General features: G+C 26.9%; 1 protein-coding gene across 1 annotated transcript in view; it reads left to right on the top strand.

The window, feature by feature from the left end:
* The first annotated feature begins 472 nt into the window (after window positions 1-472).
* LOC107445614 (sodium- and chloride-dependent GABA transporter 1-like) overlaps window positions 473-12,779 on the top strand; it is a 69,285-nt gene continuing 56,978 nt past the window's right edge. The window contains exon 1 of the mRNA XM_043047937.2: window positions 473-667. The gene's annotated coding sequence lies outside the window, so the exon portion shown is untranslated. The remainder of the gene's footprint in view (window positions 668-12,779) is intronic.

Below are 12,779 nucleotides of genomic sequence, written 5' to 3'. Positions count from 1 at the left end.
CGTAATGCTTTGTTTGCTAGTAGATGTTTATTTAGTATAACATAGCGAGGAACAGTGGTTAAAAATATTAAAAAAAGAAAAAAAAAGCTTTGACATCATTAATGGACAGCCCCTACAATTAGTAATAAAATTCTTTCGTTTTATTAAGAAAACGAAAGAAACACTTGAAAAACGTGATTCATTTAGGATGAAACGCCTGTAACTGTTTGGGAAATGAAGGGTTTTACCGTAATCTTTCGGAGAAAAAAAAAAGATATACACATAAACAAAGCCACGTTTTTGCCCCGGAGGTGAGTGTTAGGGTGGAAATACTTTCACTTTACTATTTTTTTTCCTTCTCATTTCTTGAACAGAAACGGCATCTAGTTTTACCGAAAAGAATTCAACGTCACCTGTAGCGGTCCACCAATAAGAATGCTGGCCGCACGTGAAATCAGAGCGGAAGTAAACTTTGAGAAGCGGACGCATGCGCACTTTGAATTTACCTTTTCCATCGTCTGCCGTAAAAAATATTTCTCTCTGAGTTTTACCCTTCTATTTCATTCAGAAGATCTTATGATTACAGGAGGTTGGATGTGGATGAGATATCGTTTTTTGTGATTTTCCGGTCGATAAAAAAAGAATTTTTTTTTTTAACGGAATTTGATTGGAATACCGATTTGATCAGGTAAATATAGTCATATTTAACAAATAATAAATTATTGTATTTTTAATTTTACTTGGTTAATTTTTTTCCGAATGTTAAAGTCAAATTATTTTTAACGTATAATGTGCAATGATGTGCAAAGATCATTTGAAATTTTTCATTGGAAACAATGCCTGAAACAATTTTTTTTGAAAATATCTTTTTTAAAGCTTCTTTTAAAAGCATTTTTGATTATAAGACTGCAAAACAAATAGAGGAATAAAAAATTTACAATGTATGAATTTTTGACAAATATGTTTTAATACTAATAACAGTAAACTATTAGTAAAACAATATTATGTTGATTAAGAGCGAACTAAAGTTGCATTTAGCACCTGCAAATAATTTTGAAAACCGAAAAAAAAGAAAAACAAACTATTTGGAATTTTGAAATTTTGTTAACTGAAAAATTTCTTTACAATCTCATTTTCAACGAGAAATTGAATATTTTTTATTCTAGATTTAAGATAATGTGAGAAAGATTTTAGTAATATATTTTTTGTTTTAAAAAGATGAATAAAATTTCGTCCTTTAAAAAATTCAATTAAAATTTCCTAATTTCACAAATTAATTTTAAAATTTCGTTAATTTCATTAAGATATTTGATATTATTAATGAAATTTATGGGCTGTTAACAAAATTGTTCTAAAGCAAAACTTTTGCTTTACTATTTTTTCATTTCTCTTAAGGTCGGTTTTTCCTTAAATAAATTTTTTATTTTGTACAATCTTATGCAATTGACATAGAATAGCATTTGGTGAAACAGAGAAACATTTGTGATGCATTTTTTAAAAGGCAAATTTTAAAAAAAAATTTGATTACTGACGTACGGACAGTCATAGATCCAAATATCATATGCACAATATCCAATAACGCGAATGAAGAAAAGCAAATAATTTCACTAAATCCCTTGTTACCGACCAAAATTTTTTTTTTCATTGCAATTATCAAATTGCTAAGTGATCGGTCATGCCCTCTTCGTGGTACTTTATGTCCATAAAATAATTAATAAAATAATTAAATAAAATGATAAAACAATTGTCTCAATTTACGTCCGTACTAATCATAAATAATGTTAAAAGATAAATAAAAAAATTAATTAGATGAGGGAAATGCTTTAGAACATTAAAAAAAAAGAAATTTAAGTGAAAAGAATTTATTTCAAAATGTAACATTTCATTAATTAATGAAATAATACAATATATAGATTTTTTTTTCTTCCTGAAATTAATGAAAAGTTGGATTAAATGGTTCTAGTTTTGCAATTTCATTAAAAATAATTGAAATAAAATATTTTTCATGTTCCTTAACCTTTACGGTCCTACAAGTAAAAAAATAAAATGAAACAAAATAAATAAATTAACACATTTTCACCAGAATTTTTTTCTCCGCATTCATTTCTACTTGTTTAATACATAGGAAAATCACGTATTGGGGAAAAGCATTCCTCCAAATTGGCGAAAGCGTTAGAAGGTATCAAATAAAACTTTTAATTTGTTTTGAAATCGTTTTAAATGTTCTCAAAGTTACATGTGTTTTTATTTTTATTTTTATTTTATGTAAACTTTCAGAATAATTCAAATAAAAAAATTATAATAAAGAATTGTTTTGAAAAAAAAAAGAAAGGAAAGAATTTTTGTACTGATACTATTGATGTTTGCATTAATACTGATCTATATATGCAGAATAATAATAAAAAAATAAAGTAATTTCATAAGTCACTTAATTTTGTGAAAAAAGTCGAACGTTGTTAAAATGTTTAGGTGACGTTGTTAAAACAAGTAATTAAACAAGTAAAAAGTAATAATAATTAATAAATGAAAATGAAAAAAAAAAAGAAATCCTGAATAAAAATTGACTGCACTAAAAAATTATAATGAATTTTTCATATTTTTTATTGCATTCTTTACATTAAAAAACTTGATTTTCGGGAAATTGCGGTTGAAATTTCGATTAAGTTTGAAAAGTATAAGGCACATAGAAAAGGTAATCGAATTAGTATATTTAAAGCTATATGAGACTACGGTGCGTTTGTTTTGTTTACGATTTAGAAATGTGTTTTTATAAATCTAAACAAGGCAAAAGCAATGGTAATTGAAATAAAAAAAATAAGAATGAGAAATAGAAAATATAAAACAAATATTAATAAAAATTTTAAGTAAAAAAAAATGCATGCAAAAATGCATCAATTTCATTAAAATAAATAAAAGCATAATTAATGAAAACTAAAAAAAATATAAATGCATATTCTTACAAATATGAGCAAAAAATAAAAAATTTTCAATTAAAAAAAAAATTTAATGTTTTAAAAAATTTGCCTGCTTTAACGAATGATCATTCTTTTAAAAAGCAATAAAAAAAATCAGTTTGTTATATTCCTTAATTTCAAAGAAATCTTTAATGATACATTGCAAACCTTTCCTAAAGGCATACTAATTTGAAGTTATGTGTCTTATTGTTTTGTTTTAGTTTTCAAAATGAATGTGACAACAGTTGTAATTTAAATTAATAATAATTAAAATGAGCAGAAAATTTTCCGAAACCATCCATGCATATTAAGAACAATTGGAAAACTATTTAACTTGCAATAGTTCGGGTTTCACAGCTGTGATTGCAACATTTATTCCATTTTTTTTTCTACCGCTACACAGTTATCAATTAAAAATAAATACAAAAGTATATTTCAGTTATGTTACTGTGACTCTATTTAACAAAAATCTTTATTTTTCTCACTTTTTTTTAAAAGGATATAGCTATTTTTTTATTTTAGAAATGGGAAGTTTATGAATAAAAAATTCGTTTAGAACATTAAATAATGTCTTTTAAAATTTGCATATTTATAGCGAGCAGCTAAATATCCGTTTTTCGTAAGAAGTATAATAGAAATTAATAATTCCGTATTAATCAACACTACGTAATCATGTACAAATCTGAAAGGCAAATAGCGACACAATTAAAATAATTAAATTTATTTATTTATCTTTATTTAATTTCTGCCCTTCTGCCTGACTTTACGTAATTAGATTAATCAAAACAAGTTTATGGAAGTTCACCTCATCTATAAATAAATGAATATATTCAAAATCGTTCGGCACCAAAAAATGATGTTATGAATTGCTGCCAATTTATGATAGTCAAAATTAACCACAATCAAGCAATATTCTCCAGGAATGTTGAACTTTAATAATTATTATTATAACTAATATAAACTCATAAACATCACTTATTTTTTTAAAATTTCAATTACCTTTGCTTTTGCCTTGTTTAGATTTATAAAAACGCATTTATAAATCGTAAACAAAACAAGCACATCGTAGTCTCATATAGTTTTAAAAATACTTATTCGATTATTTCACATACCAATCAGTTTGATTTACCTTCAGCGTACATGACTTATTCAAAAATAAATAATTGTTGAAGAACGGTAATAAACTCTCAGTGAAACTTTTTTTTTTGATTATATAGAGATGTAAGCAAGGATGCATCATGGTTGCCATCCAGTAAATAATCGTCTGCAATAATCCAGAAACAAAATCGTCTGCAATTTGATTTTCGTTAATGCGTAATGCTGAAACATTGATTTTTCTAACGTCCCTCCATAACCTGTTAATTGAAATTTTGAATGATGTTAAGCCTCATTGGCTAAAATTGTCACTTTCACCAGCTGCCCAAATTTGAAGGTTTTTGTTTAAACGATTAAGGAATAGGGGAGACGCACAGACACAAGCACACATGCTCTTTCTTTTATTATTATAGATGGTGAAAATATTCAAACGTTTCACGCTTCGAACACTTTAGTAAAATGTAATTCTGAAGGTGATATTTCACGCTTCGTGATTTGATATGATCTATTTGTTATTTAAGATTTTTTTTATCAACGATATGTGTCAGAAATACGTGTTTGTCCGATTTTTTGGTCCATATTTATAAAAAAAAAAGGCCAAAGCACTTTTCATTTTTTTAATTTACATTTATATGAAATTGAATTATTTTAAAGTTTTAAATTTAACACATAGTTTTTAAGCTTTAAAATAAAATACTGGATTTGGAAACAATATTTCAAAAGGATTCGGATTATTTTCATTTCTGATATTTTTTAAAGAAAATTATTATTCATTTGAATGGTAAATATGAGAAAATAGTGTAAACCTATTTGTTTAAAATTCATGACACAGGGAAGGATTAGGCATTGTGTGTATAAGAGGTATTAATAATAAAGAACTAGAAACGGTACCAGTGTTTTGTACCCTTTCAGGAGCTGCATCAGCTTTCCCTAAATGCTGCATTCAGAAAACCTCATTTGTTGAATGGGACAAAGAAGCGCGTAAGAGAATTTTTTATTGCCGTATAATTCAGTAGTATGGTGTGAGATAGTGAATAAATATAGTCTTTCTAAGCTAGTAAAGACATTCAAATTTCTTAAGAAATTAATTGTGTTCTGGAGAATTTTATATCGCGCTTAACATATTGAAGAATTATGCTAAATAGAATTCTGTCGATGTCGGCACTTGAAATGTTCGACTTCGACTCGTTTGAGAGTTTAACTCCGACTTATAAGTTATTAAAATTTTTTCAGAATCCTCGGAAAATATTAATATTACCATTATAATATTAATTTTATATGATATATTTCCATTTTTTTTATATATGATAGGAATTAAAGGAGTTTTATAAAAAATAATTACATTTTTTATAATGACATAATAGTTGTAAAATAATTAATAAATATATTTGTACAAAATATTGAATTTGTGCAAAACCATTATAAGAAAAGAGCTATATATTAATATCTCATGCATTAATAGACATCTTAAAACTATAAAAGATTCTTTAGAAAATATTCTGGAATTAGTAAACCATTACAAATTGTATTTATTTGTAAATCCTCCTAATTAACTTTTCAACTGAGTTAAATTTAAAACTTGTTTTTGGAATGTATGTACTATTTTAATGGTTCTATCAAACATAAACTCACGAATGTTTAAGTGTAATACATTAAATTTGAAGCAAATTATAATTTAAATACTTATCACGAAATTTATTTGGGAAATATTTTGTTCATAGTTATTGTAAATATTTTTCTTAATAATTTCCTTTAGATAAACAAATTTGTTTCTGTTTCCACCTGAGGCAGTTATACTTCGCGGCACAAAGAAAAATTAACAGGAAGAGATCTACGAAAGAATTTAGCAAACAGTTTACAACAAAGCAAAATCTATTTGATGAAAGCTTAAAACAAAGATTAACGCTTGTAAAAATTCAAAGAATACAAAGGGAAGAGAAATTAAAAGGTGATTAAAAAATCTATTTGTCCTATTTTGCCGGTATCACGTGTGAACTGAAAAGTCCCTCACAGAAGTTGTTGTGCTACAGTTTCGGTTAAAGTTATAATCTCGTAACATTTATTCTTTTAACATTTAACATACAGGACTTGATCTTATAGTCGGAGTTGAGCAAATTTTTTTCTGACTCCTGTAAAATCTGCTTTAACTCCGATTCTTTGATGTTGCATACGATTTCACAATCGAAGTGAAATGCATAAAAACACCATAAATTACCACACATTTTAAGAAATTTAAATATTTTCTTAAAAGTTATAAATAATGAAATTTAGTATTATCAATACCGAACTGCATGTGATTGGGTTCGCAAATTATTGAATTAATTATACTTTTACTACCCTGTTGCATCACCTTACTATATTCATCATGAAATAATGAAGATAATGTTTTCATTAGTTGTCCAAGCTATTAGCTTTCATAAAATATAGCGAGTTTTAAATGATTAAAAATAACGTTTTAGCAGTTTTTTTTTTAAAATAGTAGAAACTAAAAGTATCAAAGTTATGCAAGTTAGATTTACACAAGTTAGTTGCAACAGTTAGCAACAAATCTATTTAATGACTGATAAAACAAAGATTAAAGCTTGTGAAAATTTGCAGAATACAAAAGAAGAAGAAATAAAAAGGTGATGGGAAAATCTTATTTTGCTGGCATCATCCTGAGAACTGAAAAATCTCTCGCAAAGGTTGAATTTCTACATTTTCGGTTAAAAAAATCATACGCTCGTTACATTTCTTCTTTAACCAAGAGAACCTAACCTTAAAGTAACAGGAGTCAGAGTCGAGCAAATTTTTTCCGACTCCAACTCCTGCAAATTTTCTTCGACTGCAAATCTGATGTTACATACGATTTCACAACCAAATGCTTAAAATGAAATGTATAAAAACACCACAAATCACTGTACATGGTAAGAAATTTAAATGTTTCCGAAAAAGTTATAAATAATGAAATTTAGTATTATCAATGTCGAACAGCACGTGATTCGGTTCGTAAATTATAAAATTAAATACACTTTTACAACCTTGTTTCATCAACTTACGAAATACATCATGAAATATAATAAAGAAAATGTTTTTCATAGGTTGTTCCAGAAATTAGTTTTCATTAAAAATTGCGTGTTTAGAATTATTGAAAATAGCTTTTTAACAGGTTTTTTTTTTAGAAAAATATTATAAACTGAAAATATGAAAGTTATGCAAGTTAGGCCAACAGGCTGCGTTGAGAAGCAATTAGATAAGCTTCATTATCAGCATTTAATATGCGAAATTTTTATTTGATATGAGTAGCATTTAAATTGAGATAACATACTTTTGAAATTTGCTACGTGAGAAATTTAAAACAGAAATAAAATTTTCAGTTTCATGAATTGTGCTATTTTTCAATCATTAGTATAATCGTGTAATCATATATAGTATACAGAACAGGAAAAAAATGATAAAGGGATAATGAGTGAAATATTCCACTGAATTAACAATGGTAATATTTTATTAACCATTGTTGTGCAAAAAATTGCAGTTTTTGGAATTGTTTCAAGTTTTAATTTCAAACCACAAGTCATACCTTTACTCTAATTTAATCTAATCTTTTAATTTTCTTCGGCTCTAATTGTTTGAAAAAAGGTTATTTTTTAGGTCTAACTAATTAGAAATCGAAACATTACTGTCATACTGTTTATTAATATGTAGCATTGTTATCAAATTAAAATACGTAACTACAAAATAATATTGTTATTAGAAAACAAATTATCTGCAAACTATTATTTATCATACATTTGAATTTAAAGACCACTTCTGTGTTTCTGTTCTATTTATTTTATTTAATAGAAACACAGACATCTTCTAATCAATTCAAAAGAATCAACGCGATTCTTTAAAAAAATTTTTAGAAAACCCATAATACTTATTGCTATTGTTTCATGCTCTTTCTTCCAGACAATTAGATATTATTAATTATTTTTAAAGTCAAGAACGGTTTGTAACGTTTCTGAAGCTTCTATTGTAGCAGGATGGGGTGGAGTAGATAAAAACTATTCTTGTTTTGTAACCTAATGAACCGGATAGTCCCAGAATGTTTCGGTTTTATGAATTTGTAGCAGTTTCATATTATCGCCACGACTCAATCTTAAATATGCTAATTAGTTAGTGCAAGTGTAAGCGATATTTAAACTTACTAAATTAGACATAAATGTACTTCCTCTGAATAAACACACCTTTTTATCAACGAATTTGGATTCCTGACCCTCAAAATATGGGGGAGTGGGATCTAAACAGTAGGGTCTCAATACTTTGGCCAAAAGATATGTGGAAAGTTTAAACCCCCTAAATGATAATTTTACTTTTTATGTATTTCGCCATATCTTGAGAACTTTTCAAGTTAATTTAACAATTTTTGCACTTAGTTGTAAAATTCAACTTCGCACCATTTTTGCACAAAACACAATAATTTTTTTTTAATAATAATTTTTTTTAAAATTCCTTGTTATTTTATTTAATATAAGTTCAAAAGTTTTTGAATTGTAAGTTTTGTTTTGTTTGAGTTGTAAGTAAGTTTTGTTAAATTCGAATTTGAATTTGCCAATTTTTGCATGATTTTAAAGAATGTAATTTTAAATGGCAAAATGAAAAAATTGAGAGCAATCGATCAAATAATATCCTAGTTAATAAGTTTAAAAAAAAGATAATTTAAATCTTATTTCTGCTCTATTTAATTAGCATATTTAAAGTTAAGCTCTCAAACCATTAAGATTGAGTCTTAGTATGTAAAAATCCTATCATTACATTAAAAGTTATTAAAGGTGCTTAAATTTTTTTCTCTTTCTTCCGCATAGTACGTCTATATAATAATTTCAATATAAAATCACTTAGTTCGAAGAAATAATTACTTCTATGAAACATGATTTCATTTTTTATAAAGTTAGCCAAAACAAGTGAATTGCGCATAAAAATTATTATAAAAGTATTATCACATAATAAGTTAATTTTTTGCAAATTTTGTATAAAGTTAATTTTGTAAGTATGTCATTATAAATGGTACAACAGAAAATTTTTACTCTTCAGTATGGGCTCCAGCCCATACTGAAGCGCTCCAGAGGACAATCCTTCTTCCTCTTATTTTTTTATTTTTATTTATTTACTTTTTTATAGGCTTTAAAATCAAACTCTTTACCTGACGTAATAAGGAAATCTCAGTTAACCTTAAAGTTGACGAATTTTAAAACAGAAAAGTTATATTTGTTTCACTTGGGGGCCGTTCAAAAAGTACGTACACAAAAATGGAGAAATTTTAACATTATCGTACATAAGGTCTTACTCCCCCCCCCTTAGAGTACATACATTTAATTAGTCTACCCCCCTTTTTCATAAAAATTAAAATAATTTTGTTTTAAATAAAATTAAATATTTATTTAAAATAATGTATTCATTTAAATTATTTAAACAATAACACCCAACTTTATCTTTGAATCAATAAATAAAACAATCTTATCTGATCAATGTAATAATTTCCTACAATCAATACAATTAATCTACAGTATTTTCCCAAGGACATTCCAAATGCTTCTTGAGAGACACCAATTCAGTGTTACTCTTGTCTGCGACTGATGTAAAATTTCACCCGGTACAAGAAAAAGTTTCGGGTAAAATTTGGAGGTCGCAATTTTTTATTTTGCGAGACAACTTTTTTTGAGAACTGATTTACTCATTCTAACAAGTGGTCGCCGTGTGAAAAAAAATACAAGAACAAACATATGTATAATACATGTACAGGAAAAGTGAAATTTGGTGCATGCTTATAATGAACGTAATTTGTATAATACCTCCCCCCCTCCCCATCGTACAAAACCGTACAAAATAGCAAATCCCCCCCTTCGGGATGTACGTACTTTTTTAACGACCCCTTGTTTACTTTTGCTTTCCTTAGTAAACTTTCATGCACATAGAAATCTAATTATATTCTAAATGAACATATTTAAAATCATAACCGCACTACATAATTACATAAAATAGCAAATAACAATAAAAAATTTAGATTCCTATCTACAGAAGTAAGTTAAATAACATTTGAAATTTTTTTTAAGCTTAATTTTTTCCTTTCACGTGTAAAGTTTCAAGTTGTAATAATGTCTCTCGTCTCACAATATATACAATAGAATAACACAGATTGAAACCAAATTCATGGACAGTATTTTTCTGGTTAATGTCGATATTAGTATAAAATCTATAATTTATATCATAAAATGTGACTAGAGCTCATAATGTTTGGGTTATATTATAAAGAAACTACCGATTTCTTGTAAAACTAAAATAACAAAACATAGTAAGCTTCTAAGAAAAAAATTATCAGGTTAGTAAAGTTTAAATCTACAACATATAGACGCGTTTGTTGCGTTTGCCATTCAACTCTTTCGTATATATAGAATGACAGTTTTGTCCCATGCATAACATTACACGACCTCATTAAGTAGGTGACGTCACAGGGAACCGGTGAAACACGTAAAAAAAACTGTGCACGTGATAAAATTCTTAATTTTTGAAGTTCGAAATTATAACCATCATATGATAGACGGCCTCGACGATGTCAATAAAATGATCTCAAATTGTCTTTTGATAAATAGCTCAATGCTCTTATATATAATTTTATATTTTTGTTTTAATTAAATAAAAATTACTACCTTTAAATTACAACCTGTGTTTTAGACTAAATTTATAATAAAAATTAATCATTAATTGTGGGTGTACATACCTAGACACACAGGGCATGAAATTTCGAAGATAATAGCCGAACTAAATTTTTGCTCGCCACTATTTTGCATTCATGAAAAATTAGAGCAATTTATAACATGTTAACATTTATAATGTGAAGAATTTTACGGTAACCAAAATCATAAGAGAATCTAAATATATATATANGTTTAACTATAAATGCGAAATATATATATATATATATGGGCAAATCTCTAGAACCTTTAACCTATGGTGTCTTCAAACTTTTCTTATAAATATATAACATAATATGGGAAAATTAATTCCAATAAAATTACAGGAGTAACTATGCATTATTAACTTTAAGATACGTACGGTTTCGATCGCGAATAACTTGCTTTTGGCTGTCATTTCTTACTTCAATCCTACATTTGACAACTTTTCATGAGTGTCGCTTAGAGTGTTTAACATACTTTTTTTTTTTTCAATATGTATTCCGTTTAAAAAAAATCTGAAAATCACTAAAGACATAATTTAGTAGCTCAGCTGTACTATCATATTTTCTTGAATGATATTTTTCGTGAATATTGGCTTTTGCAAACACTTAAAGTTTGTCGCGAAATTTTGGCACGTCAAACCGTAACCATCGAAAATTGAAAAAAAAGTATACAATCCAATTCTGCGAGTTTTTTGTTAGTGATATTCCAAAAGCTTATTTAAAGTAGAACAAATTTGTATCATTATTATAGATAAATATTTTTATTTGCAGTAATTATAAATTAATCGAATTTATCACAAACTGTCATTCGGTGAGGTAACATCAACGATGTCAAGACCGTAACCAGACGCAGATCTAAAAAGTAAATGTTAAAATCAATCAAAATTTTGCGCACACGTTTGTCATTGCCTAATTTATTTTCTGTGTTGTGTGCATCGCATTGCGTTGCATCTAAGTAAAGTTTTCAATCTATTCCGTAGGTTGTCCAGACCGTAACCCTGTCAAACCGTAACCTCAGGATTAATTCATTGAATTTAACATATCAGAAATTAGTTTTTTCCCTATGTTTTACTAATTGAAGATATTTTTTGACTGAAAATAATTAAAGTAAGCCTTTCTATACATTTTATAACAATTTAATTCAATATTAAAATTTTTCAATTTATTTATGACACTAATAATTTTTGATGAAAAATAAAGGGTAAATATGGAATAATGAAAAATTTTAATTTTTTGTTTATACTTATAAGGGCATCAAAATTCTCGATGTTCACGATTATTTTCTGATATTTCATACATTTTCAAACAATTCTGGAGATGTAAAAATAGTGTGCCTATATTTTTTTTAATTTTTCTTTTTTAATCAAAAGTTAAAGGTTGTAGAGATTTGCCCATATATATATATATATATATATATTTCATATGAGGTATCATAATGTTAAAACCACCATATTTAAGCATATTCGTATTTGGCATCCAGATACCATCTGCATGGGATAAGCCATTGATATATTCATGCCGGCCTGTGCCGTTGAATCTTATGCGTGGGTCTTTCCAACTTCTCTGAAGTATGAATTCTATGTCAAAATTCTGTTAAAAAATTACAAAAGTATTTTTAATGAGTCTTAAGAGATCAAATTATTACATTGTTGTAGGAAAATAGTTGTGATATTCACGAACTATTTACTTCCAGTTTTTAAACGGGAGAACTGATATTTTTGAACACAATTTCGAAAGATTTCGAAAGTGCTTCATCGAGCGACATTTGTTAACAAGAACGATTCTCAAAACTATTGTTAAACGTCACAAAAATGAGTTACCGTCAGTTAGTCTCCGATTTCCGTTGCTCCATAGAGAAGTTTTCTCAAATTTTTAAATTCCATAATTTATCCTAAATGATGTAAGTTCTTTTTCGTTTCAATACTTTTCTTTTTTGTTGTAACTGTGACATGTTACAAATTTCAGGTATTATTATTTCGTATATATTCGTATTATTTTCGTATATATTCGTATGTATTTCGTATATATTCGTATTTCGTATTATTTCGTTCGGG

Source organism: Parasteatoda tepidariorum, chromosome 4 (genome assembly GCF_043381705.1).
Source record: "Parasteatoda tepidariorum isolate YZ-2023 chromosome 4, CAS_Ptep_4.0, whole genome shotgun sequence".
NCBI classification, from domain to species: domain Eukaryota; kingdom Metazoa; phylum Arthropoda; class Arachnida; order Araneae; family Theridiidae; genus Parasteatoda; species Parasteatoda tepidariorum.
The sequence above is the reverse complement of the archived record's forward strand: the minus strand, read 5'-3'. Positions and strand labels throughout refer to the sequence as shown.